Raw genomic sequence first — 12,705 nt, 5'->3', positions numbered from 1 at the left:
AAAAAAGAAAGTTCATTCCAAATGTGAATTTAAACAATGATTAGTTGGTTACTTGATTGGTTGATTGGACATGTTGATCCAATTTGGATTTGTCCGAATAAGCCTAGGATTGTAAGCCTAGGATTATAGCTATAGTCGTGAAGATACCATGTAGCATTTAATCATGAAAATTCTTAACCACAGGAGCACTAAAATGAATGTATACAGGAAAGCATCGTAAGATGCTTCCTATAAATGCTTCTTTTAGGTGTGACTTAGAAGAGATTGTCAGGGGGCTAGGGAGAGATTGATAGGGTGACAGTCATAATGCCTTGGCTCCAACCCCCAACTCAGGGTCTTCCTTTGTAAAATGGAGCTGGGGATGCCAGGCTTGCATACGCCGTGATCCTTAAAAGAGTCACATGAGGTAACGAATATGAAATTGCTCCATAAAAGGACACTGAGGTTAAGGTTCACATTACAGTGATAAGTCATGTTGGTATACATTCCCTTGATATGATACGATGAGAATAGCACTGTATCTCTGTGGTCTTCCTCCCCAAAACCCATAACCCCAGTCTAACCATGAAAAAAACATCAGACAAACTCAAATTGAGGGACATTTTGCAGGATACCCTCCCAGTACTTCTCGAAACCATCAAGGTCATGACAAACAAGCAAAGACTGAGAAACTCTCACAGCCCAGAGGAAATTAATGAGACATGATGAATGAATGTGGTGTCCTCATTGAGATCCTGGAACAGAAAAAGGACAGTGGAAAACTAGTGAAGTCCAAATGAGGTCTAGAGTTTGGTTGGTAGTAATGTAAGATTTTAACAGGAGGGAAACCAGATGAGGGGTATACAGGAACTGTCTGCACTATCTTTGCAAACTTTACGTAAATCTAAAATTATTATAAAATTTAAAAGTGTATTTTCAAAAAGGAAATTGATATACTAATATAAGAATTTATCTGATTATTTAATTTGAAAGCAGCTTATAAATTCAAAAGCTCACTTTAGAAATGTCAGGTAAGGGAATTATTATGTGATAATTTGAAGATACTTTTAGAATAGCAGAGTCGATTATTTTTCTGCTGTTGCCCAGGCCTAGAGTCTCTGCTTGATTATCATTGTCATCAAACAATCATCTCATTACTGAAGAGTTCACTGAGTTTACCAAGTCCGGCCTCCTCACTTTGCAAACTGAGGCCCAGAATGGGCAGGTGACTTATTTAAAGTTTATAATAGAGTTAAGAATGGAAAACAAAAGATATTTTTTATTGCACATAAAGTAATAGAAAAATTATGAATATGTATGTGTATATGTATATATATATATATACACACATAATATATGTTATATACTGCATTATCTATAAAATCTTTCTTTTTAATAGAAATGAGATGTAAAAGCATAGGACGTCCTTATTGAGTCTGTTAGTCTGGTGGGTTTTTTATGAGGGGGGATTGTTTTTGTTTTTTTTTTTTGTCTAGACTGTTACGGAAACACATCCAGCTCAGTTAAGGAAGGAAGTTGATAACAAAAACATATCAGTAAAACTGTGTCCCTTTTAGGTGACAGGCCTGCACTATATTGAGGATTTAAAGGTGAGCAGGGTCAGGTCTTTGACCTTGGGGACCTCCCAGCCTGGTCCAGGCAGCAAACACCTAAGCAGCTTTACACTAGCACGTCAGAAGCACGAGGGTAGATGGGAGTCACCTGACCCAACTGTGGGACCAGCTCGCCGGAGCCTGTCTTGGAAGAGTGACCATGTGAGATGCCTTAACAGAGGAGGGAGGAGTTAGCCAAATGGAGAGAGAGGGGGAAGGGAGAAGAGAAGAGACCTCTTGTCCTCTGAGGTTGCAAGGAAGGAAGGAAGCATGTGGATTTAGATAAGGCAAAATCTGAAAGGAGACGGGAAGTTGACAGAGATCAGGGTCGAGGACGTGTCGTCACAGTGAAGTAGGGCGTGAGGCCGCGTGCTGACCGTGAGGGGAGGGCGCTGGGTGGGGCTCTTTAGGAGTGTGGTAAAGCCTTGGGCCTGTATCTGAGGGAGAAGAGAGTGGACTCTAGTCAAAGGCAAGTAAAGGCTTAATGAACATTCCAAGCTAGCATTAGCACCAACATGCAGGAATATGCAGCTTCCTCTGGCAGCCTTCAGCTGTCCAGCTGTAGAGAGGGCACAGAGAAAGTAGGTTGTAGCCTTCATCTGGGGTTCAGTTTTCCCAGACAGGGTGAGCAGAGTGTGGGGATCTAAGAGAACCAAGGATAGTGAATATTTGCTGTTCGGACCTCAGCTGTAAAGGTCACGGGCAGGGCAAACAGGGAAAGGAGGAAGTCAGCAGACTGGAAGAAAACAAAGGCGACATGAAAGCCGATGTTCCTGTAAGGATAAGAGAAAGTCACAGTCTCTTAAAACTAAATTTGTTAGAAAAGAAAACCAATCCATGCGTCAAGCTTCTGAGTAAAGAAAGGAGATGTATGGAGGGTTAAGAGAGGCAGAAGACCTTCAACCCAGATGACATTGACTTTGACAGAGGGTGACACTTAGCTGAAGGCAGAAGCCCGATGGGGTGCCAGGAGAATGCACCTGGGGTGTTGGGATTGTTCAGGGGTACAGAATTGAAGAACAGTAGGGGATAAAAAAAAACACCAAGGAGAGGAGATGGAGTGGCAATACCTTTTGTTCAATGACCAAGGATCGCAGAAATGGGAGGAATGGTCAGAATTGATGCCTCTAATATGGCCGGGAAAGAAGCAGCTCCCGGTGAAGGGCTTAGGTACCGAGTGACCTAACTATGTAACTACAGGCAAGTACGTGAATCTAGGCCTCCCTTTCCTCATTCTAAGAGTTCTGCTCTAACAGGCTGTTGGGGCACTGGAGAAGGTAATGCACCTGGACCACAGTAAGTGGTACCTAATAAAGGAGAGCCAACTTTGACTGTGGCTGAGAATCCTAGGTGGTCTGACCAGTCTACGCAAGACCTGCACACAGTGGACAGAGAGGTGGTGATGCCCAGGTGCCAGGCAGGGAGAGCTGCAGTGGGAGTCTGATATGACCAAGAGCTTCGGTTTGAAAACCCATAGCAAGAGTTTCATGTTGAAGCCTACTTTGAAATACAAAAAGTAGTGGAGGTTGGTATCCTAAATCATTACTGCAGATATGTGTTCTAAAAAAAATTCCCTTTTTGGCCCTGATTGCACCCCAGAAGGCTAATCTATTGTTTGTAGGTCAAGGGGAGGCATATACATGGCAGAAAATAAGTAGAGGGAAAAGGCGTTTAATTGAGTAAGGGACAGGAACAAAGAGACCAGGAAAACCTGTATAGAGGCAACATTGTCAAGTGAACTCAATCGAATTCCAAGGCTCTGGGCTCAGATTGTGTTCATGAGGAAGGGCCATTCATGAGATCCATGGGGTCTTTCGCTCTCATTATTCCTAACAAGTTGGTTATGTTTATAAAATAGAATCATAACTACATCTGGAACTTTTACACAGAAATTAAGGTTGACGTATGTGCCAGAATGATTTATATTCCCTGATAAGATGGTAAAGATTTACTTTACTTGCACTCTTACAGCTTGGATTATTATTCATACTTTATTTTGCAAATTGGTAGTAACCCAACTGCAGCCAAATCAAGAGTTCACATGCCAAGTTTTGGTCTGAAAAGTTTTTGCATCCAATATATACTTGGCCACAAAAATAAGGAGATTGAATAAGAGAAGAGAAAAGAAAGTGTTTTATGTACTCTGGAGGTCAAAAACAGATGTGAGTAAGGTTCTCACCGAGTGTGGCTAGCTAAGGTCTGGTAATCCCTAATGCATTTCACTGCCCATTTGTAAGTTTCCCCCAATGTTTAACATCAACAGCTATTCAGGAACGTAGTGACTTGCACAAAAATAAAATTTATAGATACGAAAGACAAAGCCAGAAAATTACTCTGTTCTTGGCATTCATCCTTCCTGGGCAAGGAGTTCATATTTTCTTTCGGTCGACGCTATGTTTAATAACGCTATATGATTGGTTAGATTTTGATTGAGCTGAATGTGTTTTGTGTCTTTTGTATGACTCAGTGAAAAAAGAAACATAAAACCTTAGGCTAACTTTAATCAGAGAACTCTGCTTTTTTCTGTGTAATCTGAAGAAGAATCGGGAAAATAGCCCCAGAAGGACTAGTTGTGCCTCTAGTTGGGGAGGAAGGCGAGTAAGGGTTGGTGAGGAAGGTGGATAACTTAGCCTGTTTTCTTCTCTTGCCACAGTGTCTCTGATTTCTTGTTCCCTTTCAAAAAACTCTCTTCTACAAAGACAGCTCCCACGACCTGCAGAATTTGTAAAGAAATTTGCAGAGGAGAGCAGACATGTCTGTATTTCCGAACACAAAGGTCACAGGGGCTGTGGGACACAGCTGCAAAGTTGATGGCTGCTAAATGCAGCAATTAAGGTTGGACACATGTTCCTCACTCTTCCATAGATCTATGTTGCATTTCATAAATTAACAGTAATCTAGACATTCCTTTGGCAGGTCCATAGGGCCCACAGCATTGATTAATTAATAACGAATTCAGAGATGACAACAAGGTATCCACCTGTGTGCCTACTCAGGTCCACTGGTAGTGGCATGCCAGGAATACAAGGCATGAGAAGAGTTCTAAAGCTCTTCCCAAGCTCAGTGGGAAAGTGCATCCCCGGTAGACTTTGGATGCTGGCCAGGGCGGTGGGCAGGGAGGGTAGCAGCACCTGAGACACCTGGTAACCACCCTTCATTTAACCTAAGGTGTTTGTCATGATAAGAGATAAGACCTGTTTCCTAAGGTTTGGGAATTTTTAATTCAAAATAAACCCACAGTTACAAATGCATATGCGTGTCATGCAGTAATAGTAATACACCCAGTGATGTGAGGACACTTTGTAGCTTTAGAAGAGCTTTTACGAGTCATCCCATGAGATTCTAAAGTGATCTCACAGTATAGAAAGGGGATGTATTTTTATCCCCATTGCCAAATGAGGAACTGGATTCCACAGCAGATAATTCATCGTAGTTCATGCAGCTGGTAAGTTAGAGAATTAAGGAAATATTTTGCAGTCATCTGAATATTTTGTAACCACTCAAATTTCTGACTCAAATTAGGAGTCATAGAACTGTGGGAACTCTGGCTAGGATCGTCTGATTCCTAAATTTTGCAACAACAAAAGCTGAACATGACTACACGGGAAACATTTACAATAAATGTGTGTGTACGTGATTAAGTGACAAGTGGGCGATAGCCAGCCTTTGAAATGCATGAATGACTATCAGTCAGAGTTCTCCAGGAAAAAAAGGATTTATGTATGTACGTATTATGTGTGTATGTATGTATTACTTATAAAGAATTGACTCATGTGCTTATGGAGGCTGGCACGTCCAAAATCTGCAGAGTCCGTGTCCCAGTTGGGGTCTGAAGAATGGCAGCCTGCTGTAGAACCAGGAAGAACAGAGGTTCCACTCTGAAGGCTCTCAAGCAGGAGAATTCTCTCTTTTTTGTAGAAGTGTCAGCCTTTTGTTCTATGCGTGCCTTCAACTGCTTAGATGAGGCTCATCCACATTATGGAGGGCAGTCTGCTGTACTCAGTCTGCCAATTTAAATGTTATCTGAACCCAAAACACCTGCACAGAAAAACCCAGAATAATGTTTGACCAAGTATCTGGACACCTCATGGTCCAATCAAGTTGACACACAAAATTAATCATCACAAGTCCACCTCTTGTCAACTTGTCATCTATATACTTCTCCTTAAACCATATTTAATCTCCAAATAAGGTAAATAACAATGTCATCCTTATACGTAACATGACACAATTGTCCTCTGTACAGCCAAAACACACTAAGCCTTTTGCCAGAAGAGGACGGAAAACCCTTGAGTGATATTTACTCTTCTCACTGATATGTCATAACTTAAGTACTATGAGGGTGGAATGTCATGGACTGAATTGTGTTCCCTCAAAATTTGTATACTGAAGCCCTAAGCTCCAACGTAACTGTGTTTGAAAATAGGGCTTTTAAGAAGGTGATTAGGGTTAAATGAGGTCATAAGGGTAGGGCCTTAATCTGATAGAACAGGTGTCCTTATAAGAAGAGGAAGAGACACCAGAGGTCTCTCGCTCAATCTGTGCATGCACAGAGGAAAGCCCACATGAGGACGTAGCAAGAAGGTGTCCATCCACAAGCCAGGAAGAGAGGCCTCGCTAGAAACCAACCCTGCAGACACCTTGATCTTAGACTTTCAGCCTCCAGAACTATGAGAAAATAAATGGCTGTTGTTTAAACCACCCAGTATGTGGTATCTTGTCCTGAGCTGACTACTGTAATGACCACAGCCCTACCTGAGGACGTTTGTTACTATCACAGAAGAGGGAATTTATTCAAAGTATATCAGTCCATGGGGAGGGGGAGGGGTGAGATGTGACAGGGTGAGAGAGTGTCATGGACATATATACACTACCAAATGTAAAATAGATAGCTAGTGGGAAGCAGCAGCATAGCACAGGGAGATCAGCTCGGTGCTTTATGTCCACCTAGAGGGGTGGGATGGGGAGGGTGGGAGGGAGGGAGATGCAAGAGGGAAGAGATATGGGAACATATGTATATGTATAACTGATTCACTTTGTTATAAAGCAGAAACGAACACACCATTGTAAAGCAATTATACTTCAATAAAGATGTTTAAAAAAAAAAAAGTATATCAGTCCAATAATTGTCTGCATGTGCTAATCCATTCTGTTAAACTTCTAGGCTGGGCGTAGACCCAAAATACCCTTCCTGATATTTTGAGGGCTGGATTATAAATTATAAATTGCTGAATCTTCCCATGCTGTTTCAGGGGCAGCATGGCAAAGTTGCTAATAGTAGGGGGATGACTGGGAAAGAGAGGAGAAGGTCAGTCCATTTCATGGAAAGCTTACCATATGCTGAGCCTTTGCGACACAATGGGGAAAAGATGCAGGTAGTATTCTAGCGAGTGACCTAGGTTCCAGGGTGGGGCTAGGGGACTTCTTCCTCTGAATCTTTAGGGTTGTTATGACAAAAAACATTGATTTTAAAAAGTTTATTTGGAGGTTCTAGCAGAAACCCAACTATACATATAGGCTTACCTGGAGGTTACTCCTCCCTCACTGGGGAGAGTGTACGCTTTTTCACTTGTCATCTTTGGCTGTCGGCAGGGCTAGCAGGTGCCACGGCCTGGTTATCCTGATGTCTTGACATTGTGCTACCTGCTGAGTTGTAGAAGATTTGATTTAGGTCTAAGGAGTTTGCAATCGACACATGCCTAGAAGATAAACTAGACTAACAAACACAGTGTCTGGTGTCTCTGTGTATGTGTGTGTTTTTTAATCACACAACTTCTAGGACCCTAATTTGTTGCAAGGCCCCTATATTTGTAAGGAGTTGTTTTTCATTCTTTGGGCAAAACTACTTTTTTGACTAAGTTGAAGAGAGCTCTTGAAATGTTTTCAATGTTAATATACCACCTTTATGCTGTAAGTCCTAAAGAAAAGCCAAGCAGAGTGGGGTCTACGGCATCCCTCACTGTTTCAGTTTTTCACTGTACTGCCTTCATAGCTTTTGGAGATGACCTATGAAGCTGTAAATAAAAGCAGCACAATTTTTCTCCGACACTATTTCTAAACTCTCCAGTAGGCGCAATGATAGATTCATTTAATAGATTGGTACAGACTTTCCTTGGGGAAACTAAAGGGTTTCTTGTTTTTTGTTTTCCTTTCTGAGTCAGAAGTTGATAATGCAGAAATATTGCGCAAATACCATGACTACGGCATCTTTTCTTTTTATTGAACAGCACTTGTGGTTTGAAGAGGAGTAACTTTCTTCAGGAAATTGTGGAGACTTTGCAGCAATGGCTGAAGGTATACTCTCCAAGTTACCTAATGGAATAGGTAAGCTTTATGCCTTTAAAATGAGCCGTGTGTTCCTTTTCTTTGAAGCCTCCAGAACTTTTCAGTTCATAACATTTTGTATTGAGCATGAAATTGACTGCAATTCTTACTGCTGCATTTTTTAAAAGTCCCCAATGTAGGGGGGAAAAAAAGGAATTTTTTAACAAGCCCAAGATCCAACAATTATACCAATGCTGCCTTTGTTTCCCATAGAGCCTCAAGAAAAATCGTATCTCAACACAGCTCCTGCTAAGTTACTAACTCCTATCAAATTGATGCCCTTCTAACAGCAACAACAAAATCCCTGAGATGGGTTGGTAAAATGAGTGATGAATGATGAAACAGTCGGGAGTAGGTTAATAGACAGTGGTACTTTTTATAAGAAACTCAAGATTAAGTTTCAAAAATAGTCTCTTATGAATCAACCAAATCCAATTTTGAGTCAAGGGCATTCAAGACAAGTTTTACCATTTTCTCAAACTACTAAGAGCTGAAAAATTTAGTCACAGATGAAAATATCCTTAATGGAATAAGCTAAAAAGTGATTACAAGGAATGAAACGTCGGCGTGGCTGGCCACAGAAACCTATCAAGGAATCCTGAGGGCAGAGCTGAGGCTTAGACACGCTGGCACGGAGTGTGCCAGCATGTTCCCTTTCCCGCACACCTCCAACTCCCTCTCTATCCCCCTGCCCCTGCCCCACCCCCTCCCAACCCCACGCTGTACAGAGCTGCTGAAACTTGCTCTCCTGACTTCAGAGAGAAAGAGGCTGTTCATTCTTTCTTTTCCACAGTCACCCCCAACTCTGTACATTCCAAACTCGTAGACCTAGCCACGCTCCAGGCTTCTGTGGGACCCCTAAGTCTCAAAGGACTTGAATTTCATCCACAGCAGGGATGTAGCCTGATGCGGCTTGGGGTTGGAGGTCGTGAGTTTAAATTCGGAGACAAAGCGTAGGAGGGCCCCTGAGAGAAATCGCTTACCAAGCTGGATGAAGGATTCTGCCTCTGTGGGTCAGACTCAGGTGAGCAGCCCAAGGAGGGGAGGAAGGAGAGGTCCCGGGTGCCGTGAGGCTGTTGGGTAAGTCCTGCAGCCCTGAGTCACCTGTATGCTTTGGGTGAGGATTACAACCGGCTGTCACGAGGGAGCCAAGCCACTCCACCATGGGACATGCCCTGTAAGCAGAGGGGTGAGAAAGGAAAGGCGTTTTCCTGCTGTCTGAAAGAAGAGGACCAGAGAGTCCGAGGCAAGTGGCAGTGAAGCTCCGAGTGCAGTCCTGGCACTTGTGGAGATGATCGTCTGTCTCAAGGGCACTGACCCCCAGACAGGGCGGAGGGGGTATCCGTCATGCCTGACAGCCATCGGCCCTCGGAGACTTGAGGAAAGACTCCTTTGGTGACTTTACTATCAGCTGGAGAGCCACAAGCTGGAGAGACCTGGGAACATTTGAGTTACGTATGACTTAAACCACACTCGATCAAGACTTACTCATGATTCCAGAGCAAACCAAGGCTGGTGTTAAGAATGCAATTTAGACGTTCACTGCTAGCTTGAGGGACCACCTGCTCCCTTTCTCTTTTTTGTTTGTTTTGTCTGGGTTGCTTCAGTTTTCATCAAGAAAGGGCAAAAGTGAGTCTATTTAATTTTTAATTCTACACCTTTTCATAGCAAAAGAGAGACCTCATTTTAAATTCTGCACTCCTAATCAAATACTGTTCCTATGAATTATGACTTGCCTTGAGGTCAGAGCCCACAGTAGCATAAAGGCAATAGTTGAATTCTGAGAATAGAACATAAGGAGAAAGAGTTGAGGGTTGAGGACTCAGCCTTTGGGGACTCTGCTGTTAGGCATTGGAGGGACCCTATTAGAAGTAAGAGTTCAAAGCCAGTTGCCGCATGTAAAGATCAACCAGCCTAGATATCTACAGTAACTAGTACAGACATTGATTCTTATGTTTACTTAAAATATAGACCAAAGTTGACTTATACATACATATATACGTGCTTATATAAATATATATGAATGAGGAATTTGTCTCTATGATTTATATGGATAAGAGATCAATATAGGTAGATAGATAGATAGATAGATAGATAGATAGGTAGGTAGATAGATAGATATTGGATTGCCCAAAAAGTTCGTTCAGGTTTTTCCATAAGATGTTACAGAAAAACCCAAGCGAACTTTTTGGCCACCCCAATAGATAGATAGATAGATAATGTGTGTATTCCATAGATGTGTATATATGTGAGGTAACAGCAGGAGACAGGAGAAAAGAAAAATAGGAGAATTTATTCCTTCTTATCCCTTCCTGTCTAACCTCATTTCTGCCAGTGACTGCCTTCTGGGATTACTGCTTCAATCAAATAGACTCTGTTCTGTGGCTCAAATCTTTCTCTGGCCTCCTTGCCCTTGTCCCTACATGCAGGCTTAAAGGAGATGACAGCTTCCCAATGTTACCAATCCTTGGGTGCTTTTGGCTCCATTAATTCTACCCACACCTCTGTAAACTGTTTTCTCATTAAACTTGCCTGCTTAGACAAAAGTTAACCTTCAAGGATGCCAGATATCCCATGACGAGACCCTGACTGTCAGAGGAGCCGACTTCATGTTGATCTTCCTATTAGGCATCCGAGTGAAGATATAGATAGGCAAGCAAAAATGAGTCTGGAAAAACCTTAAGGCTGGGAAAGTCTGAGCTGGAGAAAATAACATTTAAGAATTTTCAACCTTTAGATGCAGAGGGGAATAGTTATGACCTCTTGCTCTCTGGGAAGGCAACCATCTCCTCTTGCTGACGCCCACTATCTTGAATTACCATCTTGTTGGATTCAAGGCAGTCCTGGACCGCCCCATCCTCACGCTGAGGAAGGCTGACATCTAGGGTTAAAACCTGAACTAATTACTCTCCTTCTTCTAAGTGTCTATCAAGACCAATCGCCCCATGCATCACATCACTGCTTATGAACAGAAGCCCAAACCTCCCAGGCATCTACTTTTGCCATCTGTGTACTGCTGTGTACATCCTCATAGTATGAACTAATTCTTCTCTCCTTCTCAAAATCTTTTACTTTAAGCAATTTTAGATTCTTAATCATATATTATTTAGTCTGTGACCATAATGGACTATTCAAAAAATGGGTAACATTTGTCCAAGAAGAGCACAAAATAAATTCACTTAAGCCATTTGTTCGTAATTACAGTAGACACAATGCACTTCATCACTGAGCAAACTCCAAGGTAAACATTTGGCCATGGAGACAATGAGCAGAATTATATGGATCACTTTTTTTTTTTTTTTTTTTTTACTATTTTGGGTTTGCCCCGACATACATGGCCATAGACAGTTAATTGGATCTATAAATACTCCCAGTTAAGTTTAATTATTTCTCTGTGCAGAATCTTAGGTTATATTAACTCTGGTGATCACTTGGGATAATTTGTTTTAATTCCACAGAAGTCTCTTTTGAAAAATTGACCTAGAATATGCTCTGAGAGAAAAGAAGAGAAAAAATAAAAAGAAATGGGATAAAAGACTGAGAAATAAGAGTATGAAAAGATTACTCTGTAAAAAGCCAATATAATTGTAGAGGTATTAAAATCCCTATAGGAGATTTACAGAGCAGTGTGCCCTGGATTAGAATTTGATATCAAATAACTTAGCTGAAGTCATACAATTTCAGTGCCATTTGTAGTTGAGTTAATAGCATATGTTCCTGGAGGATTACAGCCAATGATTAAGGAAATTAGGTTTTGTTTGAATTTAATTTAGTTATATAAAGCTGCTACTATAATTTACAGCTTTGATATTTAATATTTAATAAGCCAGATCTTAGAAGAATACTAGATATAGCTGTGTCATTAGTCCTTGAAATATTATTCCCATAAGTCATTTATATTTGCTGGCTGATAAGGATGTTCATCAAGTAGATGGACTCAACACGAGTCCACGGATAAAGCCAATGCAGGTTTACAGTTTGCTGAGTCCCTTGTACATTTCCACTCCATTTCCCACACCTGTAAGTTACTGAATCATCATTTATCTGGCCGGTCAATTGTCATAATAAAGAAACATTGCAGCCTTTCCTTCAGCAGCCAGCTGTGGGAATGACTCAATTCTGCCTTTCTCTCACATTTTACGTATCTGTGGCTTTAAGTCATTAAAAATCACGGGAATGTCTTTGTAAATATTGCACCCTCAATTTTTTTTTATTATTATTATTATTTTTTAATCAGTCATCAATTTTATACACATCATTGTATACATGTCAATCCCAATCGCCCAATTCAGCACACCACCATCCCAACCCCACCGCGGTTTTCCCCCCTTGGTGTCCATACGTTTGTTCTCTACATCTGTGTCTCAACTTCTGCCCTGCAAACTGGTTCATCTGTACCATTTTTCTAGGTTCCACATACATGTGTTAATATACGATATTTGTTTTTCTCTTTCTGACTTACTTCACTCTGTACGACAGTCTCTAGGTCCATCCACGTCTCAACAAATGACTCAATTTCGTTCCTTTTTATGGCTGAGTAATATTCCATTGTATATATGTACCACCTCTTCTTTATCCATTTGTCTGTCGATGGGCATTTAGGTTGCTTCCATGACCTGGCTATTGTAAATAGTGCTGCAATGAACATTGGGGTGCATGTGTCTTTTTGAATTATGGTTTTCTCTGGGTATATGCCCAGTAGTGGGATTGCTGGATCATATGGCACCCTCAATATTTTTCTTTCTTGTTTTTTTTTTTCACTGCTTTGTCACATTTTTTTCCTACCCAT

The 12,705-nt window shown here is 41.4% G+C and overlaps 1 pseudogene across 1 annotated transcript in view; it reads left to right on the top strand.

The window, feature by feature from the left end:
• LOC309604753 (macrophage migration inhibitory factor pseudogene) overlaps positions 1 to 12,705 on the top strand; it is a 155,159-nt pseudogene that overhangs the window by 65,662 nt on the left and 76,792 nt on the right. The window contains exon 3 of the transcript XR_014249612.1: positions 7,820 to 7,916. The product of XR_014249612.1 is annotated as a macrophage migration inhibitory factor pseudogene (transcript). The remainder of the gene's footprint in view (positions 1 to 7,819; positions 7,917 to 12,705) is intronic.

Source organism: Balaenoptera borealis (assembly GCF_965194805.1).
Source record: "Balaenoptera borealis genome assembly, chromosome: 10".
NCBI classification, from domain to species: domain Eukaryota; kingdom Metazoa; phylum Chordata; class Mammalia; order Artiodactyla; family Balaenopteridae; genus Balaenoptera; species Balaenoptera borealis.
The sequence above is the reverse complement of the archived record's forward strand: the minus strand, read 5'-3'. Positions and strand labels throughout refer to the sequence as shown.